Raw genomic sequence first — 16,272 nt, 5'->3', positions numbered from 1 at the left:
TCAGTGAAGGAAGTGTCCTGCACTAAGAAGAACCTTCCCCTGAGCTTGGAAAAGTCTCTTTGAATGATTTAGAGCAAAGGGAAACTTGCCCAGGTGCTAGACACTAGGAGATCCCACCAGGTGAAGTGCTGGGCAGTTGTCCCTTTCCTCACCTACACCAGTGTGTTCTCAGCTCTCACTTAACCAGTTTGTTTATCCATTAATCCAGCGACAGACATCTGAGTTGTAACCATACTTGCTATGAGCACCTGTGTATGAGTTTTTGTGTGGATCATTGTTCTCATTTCTCTTTGGTGTATATCTAAAATTCGAAGTGATGTTAACTGTGTTAATTATATTTCAGCATTGCCAAACTTATTTCCAAAGAAGCCGCACAAATATGCATTCCCACCACAGTGGAGAAGGGTGCCAATTTCTCCACATTCTTGCCAAAATCTGCTGTTTTCCATTTTAAAATTATAGTAATGACAGTAGGTGTGAAGTGGCATCTCACTTTGGTTTTGATTTGTATTTCCCTAATGACTAAAATCGCTGTGCACATTTTCATGTGCTTATTGGTTATTTGTGTATCATATTCAGAAAAATGTCTATTCAAGGCCTTTGCTCATTTCTATTTGGGTTATTTTCTATTATTCAGTTATAAGTTACTTAACATTCCAGATATAAATTTCTTATCAGATTTATAATTTGCAAATATATTCTCCTACTTTGTGGATTATCTCTTCACTTTCTTGATTCTGACTTTGAAGTACAAAATGTTTCAATTTGATGTTCAATGTATTTGTTTTTCCTATCTTGCTTGCTCATGGTGTCATGTATAAGAAGTCTGCCTAATGCAAGTTCACATAAATTGAACCCAATATTTTCTCCTAGGAGTTTTATAATTTTATCTCTTAAATTTAGGTATTTAATACATTTTGAGATAATTTTTGTATATGCTGTGAGGTAGGGTACAAAATTATTTTTTTTTTGCAAGGGGATTTTCATTGTCCCAGCACCAATGTTGAAAAGACTATACTTGCTCATTGAATTATCATGGTACTTTATTGAAGGCTGTTTGACTATAAATCTAAAGTCTTCTTTCTGGACTTTCAAATATGGAATCATTGAATAAAGATAATTTTACTTCTTCCTCTCTAATCTAATGTCTTTTATTTACTTTTCTTGCCTAATTTCTTTTGGGTTAAATTTTAAAAATGATTATGTTTTATGGTATATCTACCTAAAAACAGTTCCTCCAGATTTTGGGTAACATGAAAATTCAGAGTTCTGCTAAATCAAGTTAAATGATGGAAATTCACTGAATGTCTGGATCATTTTTAATGAAATAGAATAATGAAACATTAATTGCTATAGAAGTTATGTTTACCTACAAAGATGAGGCAAGAAGAGCAAAAGAGAGCAAGTGAGATAAGGAGGAGAGGGACAGAAACAGAGAGAGAGAGAAGCTGTGACAAAGACAGAGATTGAGATTAAGAAAAGCAGAGACAAAGACAGGTGTAAGGAGAGACTCAGAGTTCAAGACAAAAAGACCAGCAAGGAAACTGCCAGGGCTCACAGTGAGAGGAAGCTGGAGAGACAGGGTGCATTAGCTAGCTCGTCCTGGCCTTGGGAAGGCCAGCATTGTCTCCCCAGTCCTGGGTACAGGGGAGATGCCTGCAGGAGAAATGATTCCTTTCTTTGACTGCAGATGGTGTATTTTCTGGAATCCTGTGTTCTTATTCAGAAAAAAAGCATTATTCTTCATATAGACTAGAAACACCGCCAGAGGACAGCTGGAGCCTATCCCAAACTGGTGCTTGGTACCAGCACAGGTCTTTCTAATCCCACCTGCTTCTTAGTCTTTCTAGGTGGTTTGATGGGTTCTCCTGATATTGAGATGTCACTGCTTTAAATGATGTCCTAAATTTTATTGGAGTAGTTTTTGTTAGGATTTGAAGTCCTAAGAGGGTACTTGTATATTTCCTAGGCAGGGACCCAGGGGGAAAATTGGGAGGAACTAGGTTGGCTGTCTTTTTGAACACTAAGCTTAAATTGGAAATATGTACATGTGATCTGAATGAACTTTTTGCTAGTGACATGAGAGACTGAGCCTGCTCATCTCTGAAGAAGAGGGACATTTGCTTTCTCCAGCTACCGGCATTCTCAGGCAATGGAGAACCATGTGGAAGTGTCTGAGGATCAGTCCTCTTGATGGTTATTGGTTCTGCAGGGGATCCCACTATAGCAATTATGTTAATTCTGCTGGACAGTGGGCACCATAAGTTGGATTGCCTAGTGCTCCGAATCCCCATGCAGTTTCAGCCACAGAGAGAAACCAAGACAAGTAGGAGAGACCAACAATGAGTTCTTGGGGAACTAGACTCAGAAGCAGCAAATTTTGGATCCATCATTGGGGCCTGAGAACATTGTTCGCATCATAACTGATTTAGGATACAGAGTTAATAATTGGAAACTGTACCTCAAATTTGGAACAGTTCCTGGACAGGCTGGATCTCTGGCTGGCTTCCTGTGTGATTGCAATGAAGCCAGTGCTGGCAAGAGCTCAACTCTGAAATGCTACAGTGGAGCTTTTTTTGACATTCCAAAACTGTAGATAAAACTGACTTGATAAGACATCTTTTCAAAATGCTGACCTTGAGAGAGCAAAAGTATTCCTAGTAGAAAGACTGAAGTTATAGCTCTTAACATGTCCTTGAAATGTACACACAGCCCCCTTCACTTGAGACTATAACCTTGGCTTAACTAGCATATAATGAAAGGGAAAGGGAGAAAAAAGAAGGAAAGAAGCTTTTAAACTCAAGCAGGAAAACTATAAGATCTCTGCTTGTGTCCATCTGGATGGATGTCTGTCTGTGCATTTGTTATAAATGATATGTCCCTACCTTCAGAGGGTGTTATCAAAGTGAATTTGTAAAAGAACTTTATTTAATTGACTTAAAAAGTAAATGTTTACCAATCAAATATATATAAATGTCACTTAAGTCCAAATTTTGAAGGATCACATGATCTAAAATTAATCCTTAATGAATAATAATTATATTTTAGACCAGAATTTTTAAAAAAAGGAAAAAACCTATTGTGTCTGTTGGAGCGAAAATGTCCAAGCGTTGCATTAAAAGCAGCCTCAGTATTTCCTTCATTAACTTTGACCCCATCTCTGTTCAAATGGTCAATTACTGCTCTGATTGACCAAGGAAGAGGCAAAAGGCAAAGATGCTGGTTAAATCCAGTAACGTCAGTTTTTTATCCAGATATTGTCAGTTTTATAATTTGTTTGTCAAAGTAACATGCCGGTGTGCCTTCCACATTTAATATCCTCTCCAAGTCACTTTGATCAACTCTGACTCATAGATCACTTCCTAATTTTATTGAGACTTTGTTTCTCTGTTGGTTGGGTTGACAAGCCAGGGGGGATTTCTGAGAGTGGGGAGCTCAGACCTGAATGTTCCATGGTCTTTACCAGAAAATAGACCTTCTGATTCTGCCAAATGCTCATGTGCATCACCCATCAAGGTTCTCCCACTTGCTCAGTCAATGGGACAGCCCAGGCAGAGGTGGGAAAGAGAAAAAGAAAAGCAAACACAGGGATTCACCCAGAAACTCAGGTAGGAAACATGCTGATGTGAAAGGATGTTGAGGGGGTCTTAAAAGTTACCCTGGCAGAAAGGTGCAAGGCTTTGTGTTTGAGACTCCAAATGAGTTTTACAACAGTAACATTTTAACTGCCAATCAACAGCCTAGGGTAGTGGATCACAACTTTTGAGTTTCATGGATTTTAGGAATGTGGTTTGCATTGGGCAGTGACTTCTCCTCACCATCTGGCCCAGCTCTCCCTTGAGGAGGAACAGAGAGAGGGAGCAGGGCAGACTCCTTCTAGTTGGTACTGGCTGGTGTCTCCTTTGCAGCTGCTACCTGCTCCCTAAACCGCCCACCCAGCTGGGCCACCAACCAGGGTGCCGTCATCCACATTGGCAACAGCTTCTGCCAGCCTTTCCTCCATGTCCTTCAGGTGCTGACTCGGTGGTGGCTGCACGTAGTCCTCGCTCAGACCTGGTCTCACGATCCCCACTCTCTGCTCCACTCCTGCCCAGGCCAGGTTCCGCTGGCACAAGTGGGCGGTGGCATGCCTGGCTCACTGGCTGACAGATTCCTCATTTCTGAAATAGTCATTTCAACTCACCCGCAATCAAATATCAAATCTCTGCTCCTGAAGTAGGTACTGTGGAACCTTAAGCATATAGTTCATCACTCTGCCCATCACGCCATCCTGTTCTCCCGATTTGGTGCTGCATGGGGAATGGGAAGAATGTAGAGATTGTCATTACTTTTTATGACACTAACAATACTAACAATAAAATTAAAATGTATAGGTATTTCTTTATTGAGATACACTGTTGGCTATAATATTTCTGAGCCAAGCTACCCAGCTCGTTCTAAAAATATCAACTCTTAAAAGCACTTAAACCTATACATGAATAAGTGAATTTTATCATGGCAATATAAAAATGACTATATTAAGAAAAGAAGAAACAAGGGGATTAACTTGTTTTTACATGTAATGCAATCTTTCAGTGAGAATCTATGTGGAAAATATGACTTACGTTTATCATTAGTTAAATTGAGCAGCACCCCAGTAATGGCCCTCATGCCGTCTTCCACTGCTTTGCCCATGTGATTCGCGATGTTCTGGTGAGGCAGAGGCTGACTGTCAGGTAAGTGTTTTCTGTTCTCAGCATGGTTACACTGCTTAATGAATTCTTCACAATGTTGTGATGCTCTAAGGGAAAACAAAGTAGAGACTATTATGCTAAACACATAGTTATACTAAGGATTTCTATCTACTTGGACCTTACTGTTTTAAATTTGTCATAAATGCTACCAAATTATTTTTTTTCTATTCCACAACTTATAATGTACTATCTATTCAATCACGTATCAAGCATGTCTGATAGTCACACTAGGTGTTGTTTTTGCTTCATTTGGGAAAACTTGATAATATAATTTTTAAGCAAAGTTAAAATTATAAATTCAATGAATAAGTATATAACTTTACTACCCACAGTTGTACACATTAAATGCCTTTTTATGTAAAACTAAACAAATTTAAATTGGTACCAGAAAAGTCTTAAATGGAAGAAAGTTGTTTTTTTTTTTAACCATTGGCTTATTTCAGAGAAAATTCATTATTTAAAGTAGTCGATCATCTGCTAGTTCAATAAAACACATACTGGCACTGTTATTTCTACCATACAGAGGCTCAAGGGTGAGACTGTTAAACCAAAGTGTACACATATTTCAAACATAGATCAATATATCAAATGAATTTCCCACAAAGACTGTAACAAGCAACAGCGCATGAACAGGGTGTGGGTGTGTCCAAATTTTTGCCTGATGGCAAAAAATGGTATCTTATTGCTTCACTTTGTATTTTTCTATTTTTAAAATGAGCCTGTTTTTATGTATTTATCAGTTTGTATTTCTTCTACTGTGAGTCTCCTGTCAAATATTCCTTATTTTCCAGCAAAGTTTCTTGTCTTTTTCATATTGTTCTCTATATTTTCTTATCTATTCTGAATAAAAATCCTTTGTTACATTTAGAGTTTCAGATTCATCAGTTTTAAACTTTACACTGCACCATTAGCAGCTTGGATACCCATCATGTGGCCACCATGACAGCATTATACACAAATAATGATTTAGGGCCACCACTAAAGGGAGTACAGAGTAGTCAGAGCCATATTTATAAACTAGTCTACTTTTTTCCTGTGTTTGGTTTTAATCATGTGATTAACCCTTTAACACAATATAAGGAAGTTATAATGGTATTTACCATCCTAATAAATTCAACAGATGATGGAGAAAATTCAAGGAACAGGTTTATCATCATGTTATTTAAAAGCAAATGCCTGGAAAGAATCTAAATGGTCAACAACATGGGAGATAAACTATTAATAAAGGTATATTTATTCAATTATGGAGCAAACTAAAATTATAGGCTCAAAAATGTCTGTTAGACCATTAAAAATTAACATATATATAAATGTTCAAAGTAAAAAACTTTTACTTTTAAAAGTAAAATATATTTTTAAAATAGCATACAGAGAGTTTGGTGAGGTAGAGCATTGCTTCTCTACAATCTGAGCTCTTTTCTAGTTTTAGTAACTGAAAGTACTGAGGTACATGTCAATTTTGTATCCTGCCTTTTAATGGTAACTCACCTTCCCCTTCAAGCCCCACTCTACCTGAATCTATTCCCTACTTTACCTTAACTAAACAAGGCAATAACCCTGTCATATGTGGCTAACACAAGGAATTCTGCAACTTTTGAGGCAAATGCTGCAATCTTCAGTTTTGTGAGCAGTAGAAAAACCAATGCTTACATAGTTCAGATGTTGGAAATATATGAAAGTTGGGAATATATCAATTTTTTTTAAATGACAAGACCAATTATCTTCTTCTGGCCTACCAATCTTTAGGACAAGCTTTAAAAAAGTCAGAAGAAAGTAGAACTAAAATCATCCAAAAGCAACATAGTATTCTTACCTTGGGCAGTTGCACTGAGCATAAGGGTAGCCACAGCCATGACCCCAGGATAAGAGACACTGCTCCAGAGAAGGGCAGGTGCCTAGAAACCTTCCTTCTGAATCTTGATCTCTTGCAGTGGTTAATCAGACATCCTAAGACACTCTAGAATAAGTGAATACTCATTGAAAATGGCTTTCAAAAATCCTTTGAATCTTTATTCCGGAAACCTATAAAGAGTAAGAATTCAGATTCCTACTAGCTTCAATGTACTTACATTAAAAACAAACAAACAAACAAAAAAGGGAAAAGGATTAGGCAAAATACAATAAAAATTGTTACTGAGAAAAAAAATCTAAATACTGATGGACCAGTTTGGGAATATCAGGCAAGAAACAGAATTATGTTCAGCAAAACCTCAGAAGAGTTTGCTGAATTATAAACCAAGAGGTTAAATGATTTGTCCAAAGTCACATGGCAACTATGACTAAAAACTTCCTGAAAGTAATTTTTATTTTATAATGGAAGGAAGGAATCCATCATTATATTTTCTAGGTCAAGGTGCTTGTTGTGTACAGTTTCACAGAGCCTTCACATTTTTTCTTTAATTTTATTCATGTCTTTTTCATTCAGCAGCTTAGCTGAAGAAGCATCTTGCTCCAGTTCTAAAAGTCAAATCATTAGATCCATGCTAGCTCTATCAAGATCCATGTTCAAATGACATCTACTCAGTAAGTACATGAGGGCAGCTGCACAAAGGGACGTATTCTTCAACAGGCAAAAAAAAAAAAGTCAGCAATTAGTGGTAACTTCAGGAGATATGATCATTTTGACATTTGTTCATATTTTGGAAATCTTGAAAATGTTTTATGCAGTGAAAACCTCCCTCTTTAAATATTCTAGGAAAATGTGAATTAGATAAATACATAAATAGGGCACCATTGTTTAAAATTTTCCTTCCTTCAGAACTTCCCTATATAAATGTTCTAGCTCTGGGGCATTTAAGTGGAATTACATATTTGGGGGGTCATTCTGTGCTAAATGAGTTTACAAAATATTTTTTCAGCTATATATAATCCTATTTTAAAATATCCTTCACTCTGTGCTCTCTATGATACAGTAACATCAAATTTCAGTTTTAAGTCAATAACTAAGTACAAAAGTATAAATGTAAAATCTGTATCAGAAACAGCTATTTTTTATGTAAAATAAACACAGCTGAGTTTGTGTCAATATATAAAGCTAGGATGCTCAAATCAGCATATTGAGACTCATTTCTTTACAATAAGTATATCAGGCCTGGCTGAAGCAAGTAATTTTTAGAAAACCATTAATATAATATACTCTCAAAATCATTCAGATAGGTAGAGTTAGGACACTCTGCTTATAATAAAACCTACATGTATTAAAGGTGATGTAGGTAAGCATTAATATAACAAAAAGGTCTGGGTTGGGATATTCGAACATGTGGGACATTCTGTACTTAACACTTATTTCAATGCACAGAAACAGAATTAACTATCTAAAGATTTAAGCTTTGAATACTCAAAATTCTGACTAGGTAACTAAATGTTTACAGAGCAAACTATTTTGGGAAACTAAAATGTCATAGGCCTTGGGAGATTTCCTTGAAGAAAAACATAATAAAGCCATCTGAAAATACCATGATTAGTAATGATTTTTTTCTAACTTCAAAAATGTTAAACCCAACTTTTATATGTATGCTTTACTTTTAAGAGAATGTGTCAAAGTCCTAATGAAAATTAGGAATTGATTCTTTTTCATCATGGGCTATGTCCTATATTCAGCATCCAGACAGAATGTTAAAAATTGTTAATATCTTTTTACTTTTTTCTATGCTATTAATATAAAAAATTAGTAAAACATTTTTTCAGTACTTTTTCATTACAGAAAATCAATACTTACAGAATTAAATCTCTGGTATGGGATATGAGCTATGATAACTAAACAGCATTTTAATAGTATAAACTGACACGTTAAGGGAAGAAAGGTCATGAGAAAATAACCTTATATAATTTATTAAGAAAAAAATCTGGCATTAAGCTCTAAATATTTAGCAAGTAAGACTAACTCAACCCACAATTAGGAAATACTTATAGATGAAAGAAAGTATATTTTAATAGCCAAATAAAGTAGGATTTTTAAATAATGCTTCTCAATCCCAGGAACTTCAATACCTGATGCTGCTGTGACTCATCCAAGGTTTTAAAGAACATGGCAGAAATAGAAGCAAGAATAAACAAATGGGAACTCATGAAACTTACAAGCTTCTGCACAGCAAAGGAAACCATAAGTAAAACAAAAAGACAACCTACGGAATGGGAGAAAATTTTGGCAAATGAAACTGACAAAGGCTTGATCTCCAGAATATACAATCAGCTCATCTGAGTTAATAAGAAAAAAAAAACAACCCAAACCAAAAATGGGCAGAAGACCTAAACAAGCAATTCTCCAAGGAAAACATACGAATGGTCAATTGGCACATGAAAAAATGTTCAATATCACTAATTATCAGAGAAATGCAAATCAAAACTACAATGAGGTATCTATCACCTCACACCAGTCAGAATGGACATCATTCAAAAGTCCACAAATAACAAATGCTGGAGAGACTGTGGAGAAAAGGGAACCCTCCTACACTGCTGGTGGGAATGCAGTTTGGTGCAGCCACTGTGGAAAACAGTATGGAGATTCTTCAAAAGACTAGGAATAGACTTACCGTATGACCCAGGAATCCTGCTCCTGGGCATATATCCAGAAGGAATCCTACTTCAAAAAGACACCTGCACCCCAGTGTTCATAGCAGCACTATTTACAATAGCCAAGACACGGAAACAGCCTAAATGTCCATTGACAGATGACTGGATAAAGAAGATGTGGTATATTTATACAATGGAATGCTATTCAGCCATAAATACCAACAACATAACGCCATTTGCAGCAACATGGATGTTCCTAGGGAATGTCATTCTAAGTGAAGTAAGCCAGAAAGAGAAAGAAAAATACCATATGATATCACTCACATGTGGAATCTAAGAAAAAAAAAACCAAATCATAAATACAAAAGAGAAACAGACTCACAGACATAGAATACAAACTTGTGGTTGCCAAGGGGGTGGGGGGTGGGAAGGGACAGACTGGGATTTCAAAATATAGAATAGATAAACAAGATTATACTGTATAGCACAGGGAAATATATACAAGATCTTATGGAAGCTCACAGCGAAAAACAATGTGACAATGAATATACATAGGTTCATATATAAATGAAAAATTGTGCTCTACACTGGAATTTGACACAAATTTGTAAAATGACTATAACTCAATTTTGAAAAGTTAAAAAAAATAAAGAACATAGCTAGCATTCCATGTGCTCTTGGGTACATTAAAGAACTGGGCATGGCACATTTAGTAGCCAAGCTCGTAACACTAGAAGAAAAGAGACTAGGTTAGGGGAACTGAAAATACCTAGTGCATTCATTTTTTGTTTGCGTAGTACCAAAACAAGCAAAAGGACACGTGGTGGGTTGGGGGTGGGTGGTGTCAAAGCTTCATCCAAACAGATCACAATAAAAAAAAATTGAGCAAACCAAATTATTAAAAACTTATTGATGCATAGTATGTGATTAGGCACATTACATTAAAAAATATAAATAAAACATGATCACTTTCAGTGTATTCCTTACATTATTACTACCATTAAATTAAAAGCAAAAGTAATCTCAGCTACCTTTCATAATGCTTCTCATTGATAAAGGTTCTAAATCATATCTAATTGGACATATTCCAAATGTCTAGATAATTCAATCAAATCGATATTAAATCCATTATAGTATGTAAAAGATGATTCCAATCAAATCATACTACAATCAAATTTATCATTTGTACATGTAAAATTTGGGGTAAGAAAGAGCTGAAAAGATTCTTTAGCATAACACTCTTTTAAGCATCTGGAAGCTGAATCCTATTCTATCTTTTTAAAAGACTACATCATCCAACTTCCCTCCATCCATGTATAATCAAGTCCCTTAAAAAAATCAATCACATTTTAACTCATCACTGGCTATAACCTACACCGATGATAACAAAATCATAAATGTTTTGCTCTGCCAGTTACAATTTTTTACTGAGAAATAGGATGCATACAATTATCAAATATAAAAATAAGATCTTACCTAAGGCAAAGTACGTTTAGAGGCTGGGAGCTCTTTAAGCCACTTAACAAGTACTCAGTTTCACCAAATTCCACCGCATCACTGAAGTGCTTCAAATCCTGAACAGCACAGAATATAACCACCAAGGAAACAGAAGTCCACTTCCTTTGTAACTCTGAAGTAGCGTATTTAAATCTGTGGGCTTCCTGGGCTCTATTTATCAGATGGCAACCAAAAGAAATGCTGTAAAACATTGGTAGTAGTAGGACAAGTTCGTGGTTCAAAATTGAGAACCAGGGTACTAACGTGTGTTCAAGACATTAAAAGGCTGGATAACACACAAAATTCTATCTAAGTGCAATAAAACTGTACATAGTTGCCTACTTCTTTGTCTCCTTTTCTGCATTTCAGTGCAGTAACTACATCTTGGTAGGGCTGAGTAGGTATTATCACAGTTTTTATCACTTTGGGTGGTGGTGCAGGAGCATTAAAAATTCCATCATCTTTTTCACTTGGTTCCTTTGAAGACAGCCTCACCTATTAATAAAGGTATTAAGTTAGCTGATCTAAATGAATATATAAAAATAGCAACATGTCATCTACTTGGCAAATTTAGCTTAATAATAATAACCCCCCCTCTCTCTGCTAAAGGAAGGAGGAGGCCTCTGAAAGGTCATTAGGGATACTTTAAAAATTCCATGCACTACAAGGAAAGCCTCATGTATGTTTCATTCACAAAAGAAGCACTCAGGAATTCCTTCTGGTCTTTTAAAGCTTACATTTCATACAACTTGTTATTTGTCCCCAGGACTACTAGGATGAATAAACAACCACAATTACACACATAAATAACACTTATAAGCAGCTCAGGATGGACAGGAAAAGTACAACAAATGAACAAAAGAATTTTTAACTAGAGGCATCATAGTTTAGGGCAGGAAAACATAGCCGTCATATGCACAGTGATGGTTCTATACTAGCAACAGGAGTGTAATTTATCAACTTAAGAAGACAAGGGACGATACATTATATTTTAGAATGATTTCTACCCCTATTTTGTTGTTAAAAAGAACTCATTCTTTGACAGCTCCAGATGGCTGAGGTGTTACCATTAATGAGAAGCATTAATGTATGGTCCTATCAGTCATTCTGAAGAAAATAATTTGATAAGAATCTTTTTCAAATGTGTTTTGAATTGAAAGATATTACTGGAATGCAGGGGAAAGTTCTACTCTGAAAAGCAAATTAATCACTCAAAGCCACTTTAAGTTCAATGTAATTTATAATATAGCTCTTAATGTAAACATGAAATATACAATACTGCATTTCGATAAAGTGTGGGTCAGGAGTAAATAAAGTCATTTAATATTTTTAAGGCTTTCATTTATAACCTAGTAATACCAGCATTTCTGTTATTCTGTCCACAATCTTTACTTTTCCAACGAATTAAACTAAAGCCACTAATTTTTAGAGAGGAACTCAAAAATAAAATGTTAGAAAGGCAAGAGACTCTCAAATTATGAATGAAGAGAGCAACTGATTTATTAATTTACAATTCATTACACAAACATGAAATTGTAAAGTACAGCTCACTTACTGTGACACTCTGAGGTTTTACTCCTGGTGGCCCAGGTAGTTCTTCTAAGTCTGGATGGTTCCAATGTCCAGCATTATAAAGAGCTTTTGTAGGAGACTGAACAAATGAGAAAAAGATCAACTGTTTCCACCTTACTTTGCTTCCTTATAAAATTACTTCATTTTAAAAGTTAAAAATTATAAAGAATAGTTGAAATACAGAAACACACATCCTAGACAGAGGACAGACAGTACCTGGCCCCGTAGCAGACATGGTGTCACTGGGCTTTTCTGCCACAAAATCAACATGAGCACTCGGGTAAAGGGATCCAGGTCCCAGCCTGTCTCCTAATGGCTTTATGTTCTGAGAATGTAGAAATGGTACAAACAAAACAGAGGGAAGGGGAAAGAGAGAACTGACATATGATGCAACTAAAGTTTTAACTTTTCAGAAGTCACAGCTACATCTATATTATATTTATCTTAGGATACTGTAGCTTTTTTTTTGAGGTAGAGTTGGCACACAACATTAGGTTAGCTTCAAATGTGCACCATAATTATTCCATACTTGTACATATTGTGAAATAATCACCACAACAAGTCAGTTGAAGAGTCCAAGTTGGTACTGTTTGCCACTTAACAGGCCAATAATCGAGAGAGGATCTGTTGGGACAAGGAATAGTGACTTTATCCAGAAAGCCAGCAGATGGAGATAATAGCAGACTGGTGTCCCAAAAAATCTTCTTACCCAAGTTTGAATTCAGGTTTCTTTTATACTGAAAGGGGAGGGGTTATGGTTGGTTGGGGCAAACCTCCTGGTGCCTGAATCCTCTGCTCGTTGCTGTAGATCTGGTCACAATATTCCTATAAATCTCCACAAGACAAATGTTATTCTCTCTTTTGCAGTTTTTTCCCCTCTTTATATGAAAGGGAAGTTGTTCTTTTTTAAAGGTCAGAGCCTTGAGAATAGGCTCTCCTGTACATTTCAGGCTAGAGGCAACATTCTTTCAGTGATTACTTTGTAGCAAAAGCAATAGAACACAAAGGTTAAAATCAAAGAAACAGATCAATATTGGGTCAGGTTTGTTCTTTCCTATTTCAAATCTAGATGACACCTATCACCATACTTACATAAACAATGTTTTTCTCTGATGAGAATTCTGAAGGTCAATTCTCGAAAGCTTCAAATATGCAATCTATTATTATTAAGTATGGTCACCATGCTGCTTCTTACATCTCCATGCGTCATTTGTATTAAAACTGGAAGTTAGTGCTCCTCTTCACCTTCACCCAATTCACCACACTCACCTCCTGACTCTGGAATGACCAATCTGTTCTCTGTATCTATAAGCTTGGATCTTTTTTTAAAATTCCTCATATAAGTGAGATCCCCTAGTATTTGCCTTTCTCCAAGTTTTTTTTTTAGCATAATGCTCTCGAGGTCCTTCCTGTTGTCACATGGCAAGATTTCATCCTTTTATTTGGCTGAATAATATTCCATTGTACACCTATATCACCATTTCTGTATGCACTCATCTGTCATTGAACACTTGGATAGTTTCTATATCTTAGCTGTTGTAAATAATGCTGCAGTGACCATAGGGATGTATATATCTTTTCAAGTCAGTGTTTTCCTTACATGCATGACTAGGATATTGTATGATACACCAGCAAGTGACACATTGTAAATGACTGTCATTCAATTTAAAAAAAAGTTAATGTTTTCCTTTTCTTTATAAACCCCAGAAGTGGATGGCTACTTTGTATGGTAGTACTGTTTTTAATTTTTTGAGAAAACTTCATTCTGTATTCCATAGTGACTGCATCAATTTACATTCCCATCAATAGTGCACAAGGCTTTCCTAATCCCAACATCCTCTCCAATATTTATTTTTTATATATCTAATAGCCATTGTATTTGGTGTGAAGTTATGTCTCATTGCAGTTTTCATTAGCATTTCCCTGATGATTAGTGATGTTGAGCTTCTTTTCATGTACCTATTGGCCACAGATATATCTTAATAATATTTTTATAACACAGGGAAATATATTCAAGATCTTGTAGTAGCTCATGGTGAAAAAGAATATGAAAATGAATATATATATTCATGTATGAATGAAAAATTCTGCTGTACACCAGAAATTGACACATTGTAAACTGATTATAATTCAATAAAAAAATTATTTAGCCACTCTACCCATTTTTCATCAAAGCACTTGTTTATTTTTTTGTTTCCTACTGACTTGTATGATTTCTCATATATTTTGGATATTATCTGCATATCAGTTATGATTATCAAACATTTTCTCCCATTTGGATCGAGCTTTATTTATTTATTTTTTTTGATGCTTTCTTTGGCTGTGCTGAAGATTTTGTGTTTCATATAGTCCCATTTGTTTATTTTTGCTTTTGTTTCCTTTGCTCTGGAGGCAGATCCCAAAAAATTATTACCAATGCTGAAATCAAGAAGCTGACTGCCTTTGTTTTTCCCTAAGAGTTTTATACTTTCAGATCTTACATTAAAGGCTTTAATCCATTTTCAGTAATTTTTGTGGATAGTGTAAGATGGTGGCCCTGTTTCCATTTTTTCGCTTGTGGCTGTCTAGCTTTTCTATCAGCATTTACTGAAGAGATTCTCCTTTCCCTATCGTATATTCTTAGCCATTATTTTGTAAATTGACTTAAGTAACTGATGATATATGCATAGGTTTATTCCTGAGCTCTGTATTCAGTTCCATTCACCTGTGGGTTTGTGTTTATGTGAATTCCATACTGTTTTGATCACTAGAGCTTTGTAATATAGTTTGACATGAGGGAATGTGATGCCTCCAGCTTTGTTCTTCTTTCTCAAGATTGCTTTGGCTATTGGGTGTCTTTTGTGGTTCCATACAATTTTTAGGATGGTTTGTTCTATTTTTGTGAAGAATGCCATTGGATTTTATTAAAGATGGCATTAAGTCTACAGATTGCTTTGGGTATATGGGCAGTTTGAAAATATTAACTCTTCTAATCCATGTGGATGGAATATCTTCCCATTTATCCCAATTATTTTCAATTTCTCTCATTGATGACTTAATGTATTATGGATATTGTTCACCTGAGCTTTAGTGTGCATCAGTTGAGATGAAACAAATGACTACTTGGATATTTTAATTCAATGATTCCCTGTGTCCTTGAGAACCAGCTTTCCCAGTAAGGAAGAAAGGAGATATAGATGTAACAAAAGAGATTCAGTAAAAATCTTAGAGTTCACCAATTGAATTGACTGTACCTCTATCAACTATTGAGTATTTTATCACATATCTAATATCTGGCTCAAGCCAAAAGCAGGGGGAATTCCAATGTTCAGTAAATATTCAATATCACTTCCCACTTTGAAAGAAACCAAGATTTCTAGAGAAATGATTGATTCTAATCATGAGCAGGAAATATACAAGATAAGCTGGAAACATCTTACCAAACCAGATATCAAGGGAGCATTCCAACAACTAGGGTCACATTAAAAGGACTTAAGAGTGAACCTGAAGAGGCCCCACCTGGTTAAAGATGAATCAGTTTGAACATCAACAGAAATAATAACTCAATGTATTAAACTCCATCAAATGTACTTTAATCCTTGATTTCATCATGTTTTAAAAATTATTTCATCATCTTTGGAGAATCATAGGAATCACTGTTATCTTGATGATGGATAAATAAGTGAAAATAAAAAACCATCTGACCTGCCTTTCCTCTATGAACTGTTTCAACGGGTGACCCAACAGTAGATGAAGGGAAATGTCTCTTTATAAAATTAAAGATGCTGACAAATGAAAAATAACTGGTGTAATCATTTTTCTGTTCCAAATGGATTAATGAATGGTAAGCATTGAGTATCATTCCTGCTCACATCTCAAAAAAGGCAAACAACCAGACATTATGTGGCCGTTGATGAAGATGAAAGAGCACATCATTACCTCGGGTCTCATCAAATATCCTTATTCTGAGTCTGATCAA

General features: G+C 35.6%; 1 pseudogene; it reads right to left on the bottom strand.

The window, feature by feature from the left end:
• LOC140699179 (cyclic AMP-dependent transcription factor ATF-5 pseudogene) overlaps nt 1–12,611 on the bottom strand; it is a 33,753-nt pseudogene extending 21,142 nt beyond the window's left edge.
• Between the last annotated feature and the right edge of the window lie 3,661 nt (nt 12,612–16,272).

Source organism: Vicugna pacos, chromosome 11 (genome assembly GCF_048564905.1).
Source record: "Vicugna pacos chromosome 11, VicPac4, whole genome shotgun sequence".
Taxonomy (NCBI): domain Eukaryota; kingdom Metazoa; phylum Chordata; class Mammalia; order Artiodactyla; family Camelidae; genus Vicugna; species Vicugna pacos.
Note: the sequence above shows the minus strand (reverse complement) of the source record. Positions and strands in the feature narration are given on the sequence as shown.